The sequence below is a fragment of the Doryrhamphus excisus genome, linkage group LG15 (assembly GCF_037039965.1).
Source record: "Doryrhamphus excisus strain RoL-2023G ecotype Guam linkage group LG15, RoL_Dexc_Guam_v1.1, whole genome shotgun sequence".
NCBI classification, from domain to species: Eukaryota; Metazoa; Chordata; class Actinopteri; order Syngnathiformes; family Syngnathidae; genus Doryrhamphus; species Doryrhamphus excisus.
In genome coordinates this window covers 9,799,913-9,816,438 of record NC_136371.1, presented here as the reverse complement: position 1 = coordinate 9,816,438, position 16,526 = coordinate 9,799,913, and the positions used below count along the sequence as shown (strand labels likewise).

Here is a 16,526-nt window from a genome sequence, read left to right as displayed (position 1 = left end):
CTAATGAATCGCCGGGTCTCGGGTCTCGCTTGGCTAATGGATTCTTGTCAGTCTGCCAGACCGTGTTGCTGCTCCGAGTCCTCAAAGAGGAGCTTTTCTTGTCCTTTATATGTGAGAGAGCCACTAAATATGGTGGTAAGGCATTGCCATTTTTAGAGCTTGTGCTATAAAAAGTTAACAGAAATATGACAAAGTATGATTGGTACCCTGGCAAACACGTCCGTTTAACCGCAGATCAACCCAAAGATCCGCGTGGGGGTGGCGGGACCTCAAGCTGAGGCGACAGGACGGAGATCCTTGATGTTTTGTTATTTGGTCCGATTTTCAAGTGGACCGCAGGTATAAATATGAAGCCACAAATACGATAAGCTGCATCAAAAGAAGGGAAAGGGCGGAATGAAGTCCTAACCTTGATGGAATGAGGTAAGTGGTACAGGAGGGGGCCTGTACACGAGCAGTGAATAGGTGGGGGCGGGGGGTGTCTTGGGATGATGCAGGGTGGGTGTAGTAACCCCGGCGAAAACAGATTAGTGGAGCATGAAGAGGATTACCAACAATGATAGTCCCTCAGAGGGACCCGCGAGTCGGTTGGAGCCAATACACACACACACACGCACACACACACAAATGCTGTGTTTAACCGCCTGCTACCCGTATGTTACTTCATAAATTCAATTCATATTTATCCATTATATTTTTGGAGGGAGCTCACTTAAAAAATACTTGAAAATAAAAAATAATAATTGTAACCCAGACAATTATTGTAGCACACTATGAGATTATGGACAAAAGATACATTTAGTTAAGTGAAAGATCCCCAAAAATATCTCTTCAAATGTAATACATGAAGGTTATAAATTAATTTCAGATTTGGATAAGCGAAGTAAGTATTTGATACCTTGCCAACCATGCAAATGAAAATTAGCCCTGTCTCTTCTTGGTGAAAAAGAGGCCACACCAGCACGATAATTTGAAAATGGAAGAAATCCAAGATAACAGCCAATCGCTTTCACTCCCGAGCTACCAGATCTCACCTGGTGGTGGAAGGATGAATCGGAGAAACATCATCAGCCGCACAGCATGAGCTTATTAATGATCTCTCGGGAGTTGACCAAGAAAATCATTAGTAACACACTTTGTTATAACGGATTGAGATCCTGCAGTGCTTGCAAGAAGACACACAAATGACTCAAAAAGAGCATTGGAAGAATGTCACGTAGTCAGACCAGACCGAAGTTGACATCTTCAGCTTCAGCTCAATAAGAGGTAAAGTAAATCATAACATGGCTATGTTTACCAAGGTTACTGTATATACTAGTATAACTCGTTCCAATCATAAGAAATGAACTTAATACCAGTAGTAGCCTCAGCACGCTGTATTGACGCATTGGAGGAGAAGCAGAGACTATAGACCAGGGTCTTCAATTTAAATCGAGTAAGGTTTGTTTATGCTGTTCAAACCTTATTTTGCCTTAAAATTGCGTCAAACTGACTCGCTCATATGATGATCAAATGTAGTGAAACCCTGCACATTACCCAAAAACCAGTGTTTCTCAGATAATGGGTAGGGGAACGCTGAACTGGCAGCGTGACGGGAAGCAGGATGTCTGCAGATCTGCCAACATATACGCATTTGTCGTAGTCGAATGCCGTAAATCAGGGGTCTCAAACTCAATTTACCTGGGGGCCACTGGAGCTAGGGTCTGGGCAAGGCTGGGCCGCATCAGGTTTTCACAAAAAAAAAAAAAAACGCATTTATTAAAAACAGAAAAATATACAAACTTTTTCAGTGCTTTGGTTCCGATTTTCTACAATAAAAGCTCTGATAAAACATTCCACTGTTCTCAAATATCTTAATTTTTATTTTTCTGCACAAAATAAGATGAAAAATAAATAAACAAATCAAGAATAAAGAAAATCAATCAGTAATAAATAAATATAATAATAATAATAAAACTGCAAATAATAAAAACTTAAGAAACCACATATAGTTGGTGGGTAGACAAATTATTTTTTTCAGATTAAAATGAACAAAGCATTATTAGAGCCCTGTAGACATGACAAAACACGACTATAGTCACATTTATACTCTTTTTATTTACAACATATTGCGCAACTGCAGGGTCTTGAGACACATGCTAACTCGCAAACTAGAGAGCTAGCGACCTAAACGGTAGCCTCCAAGTTATTTCCTTTAAACTTAAATAGCCAAAAACGTACCACTTCCACACGGATAGGGAGGATAACTATTAACAGTTATTTAACCTTTAACATGAACATTAATCAAACGTAATCATTTTTTCTGGGTACATGATACCATACAGCATCCATATCAAACTTGCGCGGGCCGCACTAACATTAAACTTTCATATCAAGGCGGGGTTCTCAAACTAGTGTCCTGCGGGCCACATTTGGCCCGAGGGGCTGCATGTTTGAGACCCCTGCCGTAAATGAATGTGCTATGACGCTCGTAGATTTTTCGTACGATGCACTACAGTTCCAAAGCAAATGAGATACAGGATTCTGGGAGAATGAACAGTCCTTTCGCTTTTAAATGTTGGGTTTTCTCTATCAAACTCTTACTTTTGAGCAAGCCATGGTTCTATTCCAAGATGAGCGACATAGGAAATGAATGAATGGATGGATGGATCGTTCCCACAATCTGCAGCAGCGATCAATCCGCAAGCATGATTATATGTTATGATATTTTGCATTCACTTTAATTGGTCACGGGTCCAGAAAGGGCCGAAATCCGGCATTTGGCGAGGGCTGCTATAGACGAAGAAATCGCTAAACAGGGAAGTGGTTTGGTTTTGACGTCGCGGGTATCTGTTGTACAATCATGTGGAGTAGCCAAGCGACTCAACAATATGTTAAAAACATTGTGTGTGGAGCTAATGCTAAAGTGGAGCTAATGTTGTGAAAGCAACAGCAAAACTTTGGGTACTCTCTACACCAGCGGTTCCCAAAATCAGAGGATATTTACATTTTGAAATCAAAAATGATGAATCACATAGCAAAATAGTTATTGATGAATTGGGTAATGGATTAATCATTGATGAATCATTGCAGTAATTCTTTGGCCACACTATTTATACTGTTATAACTGTATTTTTTAAAGCTGATTTGTGCAAATAATTAGAAAATAAAGTCATGCTTATACCCTCACTGACATTTCCCTCTGCGTTATAAGACACCCTCACACTCCACATCTCACAGCTAATAGGAGAATGGGGGTCCTCCTCTCTCTCACCCCCTCCGTCCCCTCCTTGGTCCCAAATTAGGCTTTTTTGTTGCGGCTGCTGCTGCGGCTGCTGTGGGGAAGAATGAGGACTTCCTGCAGAGGACCTTTAAGTGCAGGTCTGAGCAGCCTCTCGCTCTCTCTCTCTCTCTCTCCAGAGCTCTCTCGCTCATCCTAAATGGGGTCAAGCTCTGAGTCAGAACCTGCTGCTTTCACGGACCCCAAAGAGCGACGCCCCTCCACCTGGCCTTTCCTCCATCCCATCAGTAACCTTTTTTCCCCCACTCTCCCCACTTCACTCGGCCTATCTCACTTCCTCCGGTTTTGTGTGTGATTTCAACCATCTTTGTGTGATTGCATCTGAGTTGCACCCACCAAACATGTGAGTGGACTCCTTATTGAACAAAAGCGCTCTTCCACACGTGATCAATCAAAAAGTCAATGAGAAAGGCAGGTCACAAAAACACTGGAACCTGCTTGCTTATGTCCAAACCCGTCCAAGTCCACTCTGCTTTTTTTTAGTACTTTACTACAGTTTTACTACAGTCTTTTGTCCAAAGGGGTAATTTCAGTGAAACATGCCGACACTATGATGGAAAAACGTATAATTTACTGATATAACTTAGGTCACATGTCATATTGTAAAACAGGTTCTTCAAAGCGAATCTGCAGACATTTTCACAAGGGTCTTTTATTCTATGTATTTTGAATTTGTTAGTCGAGGTATAGTGATGTTAAAATCAATCTTGGAAAACGTTTGGTCTTGACTGACGAGGACACAAAAACCCAACATCAATATCATGGTTTTATTGAGTGGGCTGTGATATTAACAGTAATTGCATCCTGTCAAATGATTGGCACTGAAAATCACTCAATCAATTGATGTGCTGTTTGTAAAATGCGTACACAATTTCTTCCATACAGATAATGCTGATTAAGTAACAGGGACTTTGGAAAGCCGATAACAATTGTTACCTTTCGTGTCCGCCACCATCACACGCGTTATTTAGCGTGGGAAGCACCTTGAACGCCTTCTGTTCTGCAAAGCCAGAAGCTGGTCTAGTGTAATGGAACCAAACGAATCCATTGTTAATTTTGTACCGATATTCAAAACTTTGGTGTCTAAATCATCACGATTGCAAGGGTTTATTTGACGCTCTTTTTACATGTTTTTTAAACCCCTGGCAAAACACCCAAGACCGGAATCACCAGTCTTGGAGAATGTCCATTCGGTTGATTCATTTTGTACAAAAACTGCAGATTCAAAAATAGTCATTTCAAATGGGAACATCTTCCGGATTTCCGTAGGTCCAGACTGTTCCTTTCCTGTAGGAATGTTTTAACAGTTTTTGCTCTGTGACATGATGCATTATTACAATGGAAATTTGCACCTCTTCTTCACGCAGTTGTCTTCATAAATCTCATTGGAAGGCCACCAAACACAAGTTCCAGCATCATCGCCTCGCCCAATACGGATTCGGGATTCATCACTGAATATGACTTTGTCATCCACAGTCCAAGATTGGTTTTCATTCTGCTTTTCTGTAAGTAAATCCCATTTCCTTTCAGCGATTTCTTACTCTTCCTCATTTGTTTGGCTACACCTTTTATGGCTTCAAGACAAAAGGCCTTCAGTTGTCCGTCATGATGCTTTGATGTCTTCCTTGGTCTACCAGTATGCCTGCCATGTTGTTTGGACTTGGTCCAGATTATCAATGATCAATTTTTTCCTGAGTTTCAATTGTCGTGTTGGCGCCATATTGCATGTCAACCCAAAGTGTGTCAATCTTTAAACTAGTCTGATGCAAGTGGGAAAGGGAATTGATGACTGATTCCATTTTTTTTTTTACTTGGAATTGAGTGATTCCATATTTTTTTCACCTCTGCTTGGTCAAAAAAAACCTGTTACTAAGAATCACAATTCTTTTTTTCGTGTATCGGTGATCTGCCGAAATTAAACAACCGAATGAACATCCTCCAAAACTGGTGATTACATATTTTTATAACGGCCACAAACATGTCAGCAATGTATAGTCGGTTCCAAAATCTTCTCTGGCAAACGTCCCAAGTCAATGCACAAGCAATAGCTACGTACATACACAGGTTCTACTGGAGTGTGAAGAAGCTTTTGGATAAATGAGAGGAAATGTAAGAGGTGAACTACTGTACTTCCAAAATCTATATGTCATATATCTACAGTCAACATTTGAATGCTCCTTTGGTGCTTATGCGGCTTCTTTGCAAACAAGGACAGTCCAGTGTGCAACAGCGACACATTTAAACACAGCTCATCATTATTCTGCCATGTCTGCCACACAAACACGCACACTCACATGCATGGCTGGAAAAGGCCTGGGCCTGTCAGGAGCAGCAACATACCTTCCCTCCTCTTAGCAGGCCTCCGGTCATCCAGTTAGCATAACTTGGAGCTTTTGCAGGACAGCAGAGAAAGACCAGACAGAAATCCCATCTTTTTGGCGCAGCTGAGCATGTCCATCTTCGATAAGTGACTACGCCGTGTTACGCATCAGCATCTCTCAGTGCTTCCCTCTTCTCTGGCTCCGCAGAGCTCCTCCTGAGCCTGAACGCCTCTGGCGATGGTCAACGCAGCTCTCAGCCCTCCTCCGACCCCATACTCGCTTTTATTTAATTTGTCTGTATAATGGATGTGAATGAAGCCAAGGGAGGGGCAGGCCGCTGAGCCAAAGAGGAACAATAAGTGCCATTATTTTTGATTGGCTTCCCCCTTTTTGAAAATGACTTTCAAAGTGTGATTTCCCATTGTCGGGGTAGAATAATGCTGAACAATACAACCGGGGGCGGGGGAGGTTTAGTCTTATACACGCAAGCTGATATTGAAGGGGGCTTTGGCAGTGGTGTGCACTGGATAACCCTGCAGGGCCACGACTGGGCCCGGGGTTAGTCTCATAATGGGAGGCCTTTAGCCACCATTGTGGCGGCTGTGTCAACAGAGAGGCCGCTGGGAGTCGCCTGGCATGGCGGGGCGGGGCGGGGTGGGGCGGGGGAAAAGCCTTTTATGCCTTTTCTATTCAAGTGAGAAAACCGCTTGTAGCACCACCCCTCTGTCTCATTTTACGGCCGTAATTCTAACAGTTCACCTGGCATTATTCCTCCTATTTTAGCAGTAAAAGTGGTGTATCGTGGACTTTGTTTTTGTTTCTTTTGCATAACAAAAAGTGTGATGAATGAACCCAAATATCATGAGGTACAATTTGCAACCAATTAACCGTGATGAACGAGGGAATTATGTTCCCTATAAGAAGCCCAGAAGAGACCTCTTAACCAATCAAGAGTTAGTCTGGGCTCCTTAGTTACGCCTCGGTCCTATGTTTTATATATTTGACTATTCTAGTTTTGTGGGAACATTTTGGGGAAGGCGCTGTTCTGCAGCACAACTGCGCCCCGGTGCTCAAAGCGAGGTCCATAAAGGCATGTCTGGAGTTTAGAGTCGAGGAACTTGAGAGCCCTGACCTCGAACACAACTAAGATGAATGGTAAAACTTTTACACAAACATTTCCAAGAAGAGTGGAAGCTGTTATGGGTGCATAATAGTGTGGATACTTCTTATTTTCTTCCATCCATTCATCCGTTTTCTGTACCACTCATCCCGTTCAGGGTCATGCTATGGGATGGAGTCGGGCATTCACAGTACCAGCCTATTTTCACTTGCTTTAGGTGTGCTTTTGTCCTTATAGTTGACATAGTCGATGTATTGTTTGCTGCCGTTTGAGCACATTTGTCACATTTGCGGAAGCTAGCTCGTCTGAGTCAATGTCAGTCCGTTGATACATTCCACTCCACATGGGAGTGCACCTGTGTTTGTGGATTCCTATTCTCTCTGGCAAGCGCACATTCAATCAAGTTTACGGCGATGCGGCAATGTTCACAAAGCAGGTGAAGACGAACAATATACATAAAACATGCCAACTTGACGTAAGAACACACGCTTAGGGCACTGAGACACACACAGTTCCAAAGGCAACCTCTCAAAACATACTGAAACGTTGATGTGGAAGCACGTGTGGCCAAAGAGCACAAGGACAGCCAAACTGGGCAGGCAGGTGGACAGCACTGGATTCTGTGTGTTTGCAAGCACAGTCAGCACTGTCAGCGTTTTTTGCCGCTGCCCCCAAGAGAGAACGGCCAGTCAGCATGGAAAGCGTCCGAAAGCAGAAAAAACCCAGGCGAGCTTCTGTGAAAACACACACACACTGGAAATATCTGGATGTGTGTGAAACCGAGCGTTCATTCCACTCCATTCTCCTCCACTCATCCGGGTCCGGGTCCCGGGGTCAGCAGTCTCCTTAGGGAAAGCCCAGACTTCCCGGTCCCGGCCGCCTCCTCTAGCTCCACCGAGCGGACACAGAAGCGTTCCCAAGCTAGCTGCCAGACCGAATGTTCAGAGCCACCCCGGACTTCTTTCAGGTCTCACTTCCAAATGCATAAACTTCATTATCTGAAACTTTGGCATGGTTTGACACCAGAATACAACGTTCTAACAACATAGCGACAAAAGCGTAATAGGTCGCAAAAAATGACCACAATGTGGCAGAAGTGTATTTTATAAGAACTCTGCCTGTATCCCTCCCATTGAAATATGCTCTACAGCAGGGGTCTCAAACTCAATTTACTTGGGGGCCACTGGAGCTAGGGTTTGGGTGAAACTGGGCCGCGTTAGGTTTTCCCCCCAAAAAATATGCATTTATTAAAAACAGAAAAATGAATAAACTTTGCTTTGGTTCCAATTTTCTACAATAAAAGCTCTGATAAAACATTCCACTGTTCTCAAATATCTTACTTTGTATTTTTCTACACAAAATAAGATGAAAAATAAATAAACAAATCAAGAATAAAGAAAATCAATCAGTAATAAATAAATAATAATAATAATAATAATAATAATAATAATAATAATAATAATAATAATAATAATAATAATAATAATAATAATAATAATAATAATAATAATAATAATAATAATAATAATAATAATAAAACGGCAAATAATAAAAACGTAAGAAACCACATATAGTTGGTGGGTAGACAAATTATTTTTTTCTCATTAAAATGAACAAAGCATTATTAGAGCCCTGTAGACATGACAAAACACGACTATAGTTACATTTATACTCTTTTTATTTACAACATATTGCGCAACTGCAGGGTCTTGAGACACATGCTAACTCGCAAACTAGAGAGCTAGCGACCTAAACGGTAGCCTTCAAGTTATTTCGTTTAAACTTAAATAGCCAAAAACGTACCACTTCCACACGGATAGGGAGGATAACTATTACTATTATACTATTACTTACTTATTATAACTACTTATTTAACCTTTAACATGAACATTAATCAAACGTAATCATTTTTTCTGGGTACATGATACCATACAACATCCATATCAAACTTGCGCGGGCCGCACTAACATTAAGGGGGCCTCAAACTAGTGTCCTGCGGGCCACATTTGGCTCGCGGGCCGCGTGTTTGAGACACCTGCCGTACAGCAACCAGGAAGTGAAAAGGCATCTCGCCGTGTTGCACGAAGGAGGTTACGCATAGCAGTGTAGTTGCAAATGTGTCCATCCACCACCAGGAGATATAATAATTACAAACGTTGATAAACGTAGGATAGTTTGGAGATGAAGGAGCGAGCCGTGTGTTAAAAATCATTTGTAATTTTTTTTCAAATTTCAAAACAGGATATCAATCATAGTAAAAATGAAGCAATTATGTAATAATAATACGATGAACTTGACAGTTACAAAAAGCCCTCCAACATGGCCTGCCAGGACAGGCAGGATGTTTGACACCCTGGCCTCAATGATCCGGTTGTGCTTTTTTGGGGGGGGGGGCAGGGTCCAATCACCTCAGACCGATCATTAAAGACCCTTGTTATCTTGTGTACACATGTACACACTTCACCTGCGCTGCACACACATCTATGCTCACCCCCAGTTAATGACAAGCCCCCTCCCTGCCTGACCCCGTGACCCTCATCAGAACCACAAAGAGACAGATAGCAGCGGCAGGACAATAAGATGGAGAGGTTGCTCCGGGTGACAAGATAAAAGCGGTGCCTGACAAGGACATGGCATGGAAAGGAAGGCGTATGGGAGGATGCGGTGACGTCTCTGAACTTCAGCTGGTTTGATGAGGATCAGCAACCTGTTATGGAGCATGTATTGCATATATTCAGGTGATTTGATACTAACTTCTCATTACACTTTGCAACAATTGACATTTTAAACTGTGGGGTCTTAAGGAGTTTGTATGTTCTCCCCGTGTTTTCTCTGGTTTCCCCCCACTTTCAAAAAACATTCATGTTGGGTTAATTAGCAACTCCAAATTGTCCATAGGTATGAATGTGAGTGTGAATGGTTGTTTGTCTATATGTGACCTGTGATTGGCTAGTGACCATTCCAGGGTGTACTGACAGCTGGGATAGGCTTCAGCATACCCGCAACCCTAATGAAGATAAGCGGCATAGAAAAAGATGGATGGATGGGAAACACACTCTTCAATGTCCTCCATGCAAAGGAGAATCGACGAAGGATGAGGGTGTGCCGCGCTGCGCCGGACTGCGCCGCACCGGACTGCGCCGCACCGGACTGCGTCACGCCGGACTGCGCCGTGCCGGACTGCGCTGTGCCGGACTGCGCCGTGCCGGACTGCGCCGTGCCGGACTGCGCCGTGCCGGACTGCGCCACGGCGGACTGCGCCACGGCGGACTGCGCCGTGCCGGACTGCGCCGTGCCGGACTGCGTCACGCCGGACTGCGCCGTGCCGAACTGCGCCGCGCCAGACTGCGGCGCGCCGGACTGCACCGCGCCGGACTGCGCCATGCCGGACTGCGCCGTGCCGGACTGCGGCGTGCCGGACTGCGCCGCGCCGGACTGCGCCACGCCGGACTGCGCCACGCCGGACTGCGCCGCGCCGGACTGCGCCGCGCCGGACTGCGCCGCGCCGGACTGCGCCGCGCCGGACTGCGCCGCGCCGGACTGCGCCGCGCCGGACTGCGCCGCGCCGGACTGCGCCATGCCGAACTGCGCCATGCCGAACTGCGCCATGCCGAACTGCGCTGCACCGCATTGGACTGGGCTGCGCCGGACTGCGCCATGCCGAACTGCGCCACGTCGAACTGCGCTGCACCGCATTGGACTGGGCTGCGCCGGACTGCGCCACGCCGGACTGCGCCACGCCGGACTGCGCCACACCGGACTGCGCCACGTCGGACTGCACCACGCCGGACTGCACCACGCCGGACTGCACCACGCCGGACTGCACCACACCGGACTGCACCATGCCGGACTGCACCACGCCGGACTGCACCACGCCGGACTGCACCACGCCGGACTGCGCCGCGCCACTCACAAAAATTTCAAAGTACACTGGCCACACAACCCTCTCACACCATTGGGAGGGACGGAGGCGTGGGTGCGCCGTGCTGTGCCAGATTGCACTGTGCCAGACTGCACTGTGGCGAACTGCTCTGTGCTGGACTGCGTTGCGCTGAGCAAAAATTCAAAGTTTCACTGGCCACACCCCATTGTTGCGGCGTAGGCGAGCGCCAGGGCAGTTGCCCCGCGCTTGCTCCTGGTCTACGAAAAGAGAGCCCATCGAAGCAAAGCACTGAAGATAAGGGAGAGGAGAGGGGAAAGATGCGACCGAAGGTATTATATAACATTACAGGCATTTGGTTTTCTTATCTCCATTAAACTCATGCCTGGGATGTGCGACTCATCGGAATGTGAGTTCACACGTCGCTACACTCCCAAAGCGTATCAATGAACATATTTGTACCAGAGGAGAGTCTCAAAGTCGTCTCCGTCTCCGAGACTTTAGTGAGACACAGATCCTCACAATATATTTAGTGTTTGTAAAGGCACACATCTCTCCTCTCATACCTCTCACTTGCACTCCTGCTTGCCTGCAGCTGACACGCGCACACAAAAGCATCATTCACCGCCTCACGAGCTGCATCTTCGCGTCGTGCACTCCCATCGCTACCTTCAGCCTCTCGTCTCAACTCAAGGTCTCACAGAAAAATAGCGCCTCACACATTAGCGATCGTCTGCAAACACAGCGGTTGCAGCGAGGCCGTTCACAGAGACCTCAAAAATTAATTAAGGTCACCCATCCGATTGCACTCTGTGCTTTCACATTTGCTATTCATGCTTCTCTTGTGTGGCTGATTCGAAAAGAAGCTTAGAATCTGCAGTGGATATGCTCCGGAAGGACCTCTAAAACTTAGTATTCCTATTTAAACCTTGCAAAACCCTGCCTTTTGAGCTAGCAAATAATAATCTAATGAGACAAATTAGACAATGAGGCTCATCTGATAATTATTACATCGTTGAGCTCTGCGTTCCCCTCCAAGCATCAGGGTCATGGGTAAGCTGGAGTCTATTCCGTATCATTGTATGTTTGCATTACAATGGCAAGTGTATGTCTGAATGTTCATGTTATTTGATGGCATTTTGTGTACGCAGATTTGCCCAGTGGGGGACGATAAAGATTCATGTCCAGAGCCTACAAATATCTGAGAAAAAATACGGACTCACCAGTCTCGGAGGATGTTCATTTGGTTGTTTAATTTTGTAGAAAAAAGGCAGATATGATACAAAAATGAATTCATTTGAAATGGCAGCGTCTGACCACCCTCGGCCATCTCTGTGTGGAGTTTGCATGTTCTCCCCGTGCATGCGTGGGTTTTCTCCGGGTACTCCGGTTTCCTCCCACATTCCAAAAACATGCTAGGTTAATTGGCGACTCCAAATTGTCCATAGGTATGAATGTGAGTGTGAATGGTTGTTTGTCTATATGTGCCCTGTGATTGGCTGGCGACCCCGCCTCTCACCCGTAAACAGCTGGGATAGGCTCCAGCAACCCCCGCGACCCTCGTGAGGAAAAAGCGGTAGAAAATGAATGAATGAATGAATGACAGCATTTGAAACACTAAAAGAAATACAAAAAAAATAATGATGGTACTTAGTAGCAGTTACTTTTTTCAACCAAGCAGAGGGAAAAAAGGGAATCACCCATCAATTTCCTTTCTCCCCTGTATCAAATTAGATCCACTCTTTAGTCTGCAGTTTAAAAATGAGGGATCACACCTTGGAGAGCGCCAACACCATAGATGTCAATAGAAACTTGTTGAAGAGGGTACGACAAGACAGAAAACTGAAGACAATTTGTCTGGAAAACAGAAACGGCAGCAGTCATAAAGCAGGGATTATTGTATATGAAAACCAGGGGATACGGCAACCAAAGTTTGACTGTACGTCACTAAAGGGCACCCATGATGCTTTTCCCTTTAATATAGTTAGAATGTTGCATTCTCGTGTTAAATCATACCAAAGTTTCAGATAACGAAATCCAAACAAATACAGCTGAATAGGTGCAGATTCTGGCAGATCTAGAAAACTTTCTGTTCTGGTTATTGTGTGTAGCTGCTCTATAGGTGTCCACAAAGGGCCGAAAAATCAGCATAGTATTTGTATAACCTGGAAATGTTCATTCATTCATTTTCTTTCCTCACAAGGGTCGCGGGGGTGCTGGAGCCTATCCCAGCTGTCTTCGGGCGAGAGGCGGGGTACACCCTGGACTGGTTGCCAGCCAATCACAGGGCACATATAGACAAACAACCATTCACACTATTCATACCTATGGACAATTTGGAGTGGCCAATTAACCTAGCATGTTTTTGGAATGTGGGAGGAAACCGGAGTACCCGGAGAAAACCCACGCATGCACGGGGAGAACATGCAAACTCCACACAGAGATGGCCAAGGGTGGAATTGAACCCTGGTCTCCTAGCTGTGAGGTCTGCGCGCTAACCACTAGACCGCCGTGCCGCCAACCTGGAAATGTATTAATTCTAAAACTACATTCAGGGGTAAAAGGACAAAAACATGATATTTGCCCCTGTTGTGTATGTAGTCAACTTATGTAACTGCTTATGTTGACCTACGCTGGCTTCAGGATTCTTTACTATACGAATGTAAAGGATATTCAAGGTTCCCTTGCATTCTTTCCATTTTCCATATGGTGGATAACGTTTGAAGAAATGGCATCGGTGGGATGTCGTTACCTAGTTGATGCACGCGTGGTGCGTTCAATGCAAGCTCATAGTGTCAGGGCGACAAAGAGGCCAAGAGGACGTGATCTTTATCAGTTGCAATCGGAAATTAAAGGGATGGTTCGGTGCTAATACGCAGATTGATGAGAGCTGCACACACACATGATCATAATAATAATAATAATGATAATATGAATATACTGTAGGCCTCAAGATGATGTTTTTTTCCAAGCGTGTGAAGGCCAACACAAACGAGGAATAGCTAGTGCTCCACCATGCGCGTCACTTCTCTTGAAAACATGACGCTGGAATGTAAATGCTCAGCCAAAGCCAAAAGAGCATTTTCTGCTGGACAAAAAAATATTATTATTATTATGCAGGTATTACGTGAAATTGCCGCATTAGCAGGAGGGGGATTATGCTGCTTTTGGGTCACTACTTTCTCCCAGTTGCTTTTCTGCCTGAGATGAGGGGCGATTAGGCTTTTGTCTGTCAATCCAACTTCATACAGGCAGTCAGTGCACAAATACACACACACGGGCAAATACACATACCACCTACTGTCACACAGAAACCTGCACTAATTATGGGCCATTTAGTACAGCAAGAGGTCTTATTCTCTCTCACACACACAGTGGAAAGTACAATACCGAGCTGTTGTGTAGACTCCTGATATGTATCTGAAATGTTATCAAAGTGTAGCAAAGGGCCAGCTTGTTTTTTTTTAATTGATTGGCTAGATGAGGACTAATTTGCTTTGTCACTTCTAACAACACAAACCTAAGATATGGCTGTTTTGTTCAGATAGCTTAGTAGATATCAACCTACATTGCATTGGTTTTTGGACATTTTGCACACAAAATGTATCAAAGGGCTCGTGGCCCTTTAGCGCAGGGGCTTGAGTTACCGCACACTGTCGCCGGGGCCGAGCTGACGAGCAGTGGCGACTTCCACTTTACTTTTGTGTTCGCTAATGAAAAAAGCTGCAGCCTAATGGGATTTGGTGATAAGAAACTACCAGCGCCGGGTCCTTGTCTTTTGTCTCTCGCTGGGGGGGGGGTTCAATGGCCCAGCCAGCAAGAGGGAGCTCAGGGCCCCAGTTGCCGTAGAGACGGTAGAACACAGAGGTTTGGCGTCACCATGGCAAAGTGCTTTTCACACACAAATGGCACACATACACAAGTGTGTCTGCATTCATGTACATTCCTCGTACAAAGACGCGTCACAGTGAGCAGGAATTTCCCATAATGCATCTTGTTATACAGATATTTTAGGAATATGTCATTTCAAAACATATAAGATATATATTTCCTACTCTTGTCAGCTTATGTCAGTCTAATGGCCAGGTGTCCAATGGTTAGCGTGCAGACCTCACAGCTAAGAGACCTGAGTTCAATTCCACCCTCCGGTTGTTGTTTGCATGTTCTCCCTGTGCATGCGTGGGTTTTCTCCGGGTACTCCGGTTTTCTCCCACATTCCAAAAACATGCTAGGTTAATTGGTGACTCCAAATTGTCCATAGGTATGAATGTGAGTGTGAATGGTTGTTTGTCTATATGTGCCCTGTGATTGGCTGGCCACCAGTCCAGGGTGTACCCCGCCTCTCGCCCGAAGACAGCTGGGGTAGGCTCCAGCACCCCCGTGTCCTCGTGAGGATAAGTGGTAGAAAATGAATGAATTAATTGCATGACATTTTTTCATAATTAACTAGGACTGTCAGGCGATGAAATTTTTCAATTATGATTAATCACATTCTGTCCGTAGTTAACTCAGGATTAATCACATTTAATCACATCTATTCCAAATCTTTCCCCCTTTTTCTTTCACCTCAAATTTGCTCCCAAATGCTGATACAATGTGGGAATGCGTCAAGGTTCATTTTGATGAGTGCATTGAGCGCTAATGTGTGTATTTGTGGTCCACAACAAAGTCCACCAAGCGGGACAGTGGCTATGTTTTAACCCCAACCCTGAACCCCAAATGGGACAAAATGGTGTCAAAATTGGACTTTCGTGTGAACCTTTGTGCAAACATTGGTCAATTTAAATTTTAGGGGGATGAAACTCAGCCACTGAGATTTCAAGAGGTCTCACAATCATGTGACGTTTTCTCCGTCGTCCTACTGTTCTCCTGGTTGGAGTCCGAAAAAGATAACCAACTAGCACCCTTGGGGCCCATTTGGGATGTAATATTAATATTAACCATTACAAATGCATATTTTTCATATGCAATAATCCTGATAATTTTTTTGTAAATAAATAAGATAATACATATAGGTTCTCCTCACATTCTGTGTGGAAGTGGTATGTTTTAGGCTACTTTTTCTACTACTTTTATGAAATTAAACTTAAACTCTTAAGTTTAAAATAAAAAATAAAAATGGAGGCTAACTAGTTAGCTTGACAGCACGTTATGCTTAAAACTGCAGTGTTCCTTCAGTGATTCCTTAACCATGGATGGTATCGGCAGCATAAAATCCTAATGGGGACATCCCTACAAATTGTTACAAAAAGCTACTTGCTAATTGGACCAGAACTTGATGAACCACACCCATGAACCATGTGTGTGTTATTTTAAGAGCGCTTGTGTTATGTTGCAGTAAGGGGCCACACACAACGCCAACAATGGGAGAGAGCAAATGAGCAAGCAAGCGAAGAGCCAGTAGCTGGAGAAAGAGAGAAGTGTGTCAGCTCTATGGCGGAAGGCAAAACAAGCAAATTACAGTGTGGCTGTAAAAAGACAGCGGCCTTGTCATCCGCCACTGCCAGGAAGGATTCCCCAAATTACAGTCGAGTGGCAAGTGTGCTTTGGACGTACATGATGGTGCTCCTGTACGGAAAAAAGCATCAAACAAGGGTCAGGGGAGAGAATGTTTGTGCCAAATTGGTGTAGCGTGAAAGCAGAAAACCACGTTGCAGCAACCTGCGTATTATTTATTATTGTTTTACCAGAAATGAGCAAAAAGAAATAATATTCTACAAAGGCTAAACCTTTAAAAGGCTTCTATCCTACATTTGCAAGTTTTCAAATGTATTCATACACCTTATGTTTCGAACACCCCAGTTTTCGCATGTTTTGCCCTAGGATTTGTACACTTTTACCGTCCATTTAGGATTTGTTTGTTTTCTGAAAACACAGGTTTATGGCAGATTCTCCCAATATTCACCCAATTATTATTCATTCATT

The 16,526-nt window shown here is 44.5% G+C and overlaps 1 long non-coding RNA gene across 1 annotated transcript; it reads right to left on the bottom strand.

Moving 5' to 3' along the window:
- Nucleotides 1-1,680: 1,680 nt before the first annotated feature.
- LOC131104121 (uncharacterized) lies at nucleotides 1,681-6,049 on the bottom strand. Its single transcript, XR_013629829.1, has 3 exons — nucleotides 5,621-6,049; nucleotides 4,217-4,300; nucleotides 1,681-1,713 (listed from the first exon to the last, which is right to left on the bottom strand). It is a non-coding gene; the product is annotated as an uncharacterized LOC131104121 (long non-coding RNA).
- Between the last annotated feature and the right edge of the window lie 10,477 nt (nucleotides 6,050-16,526).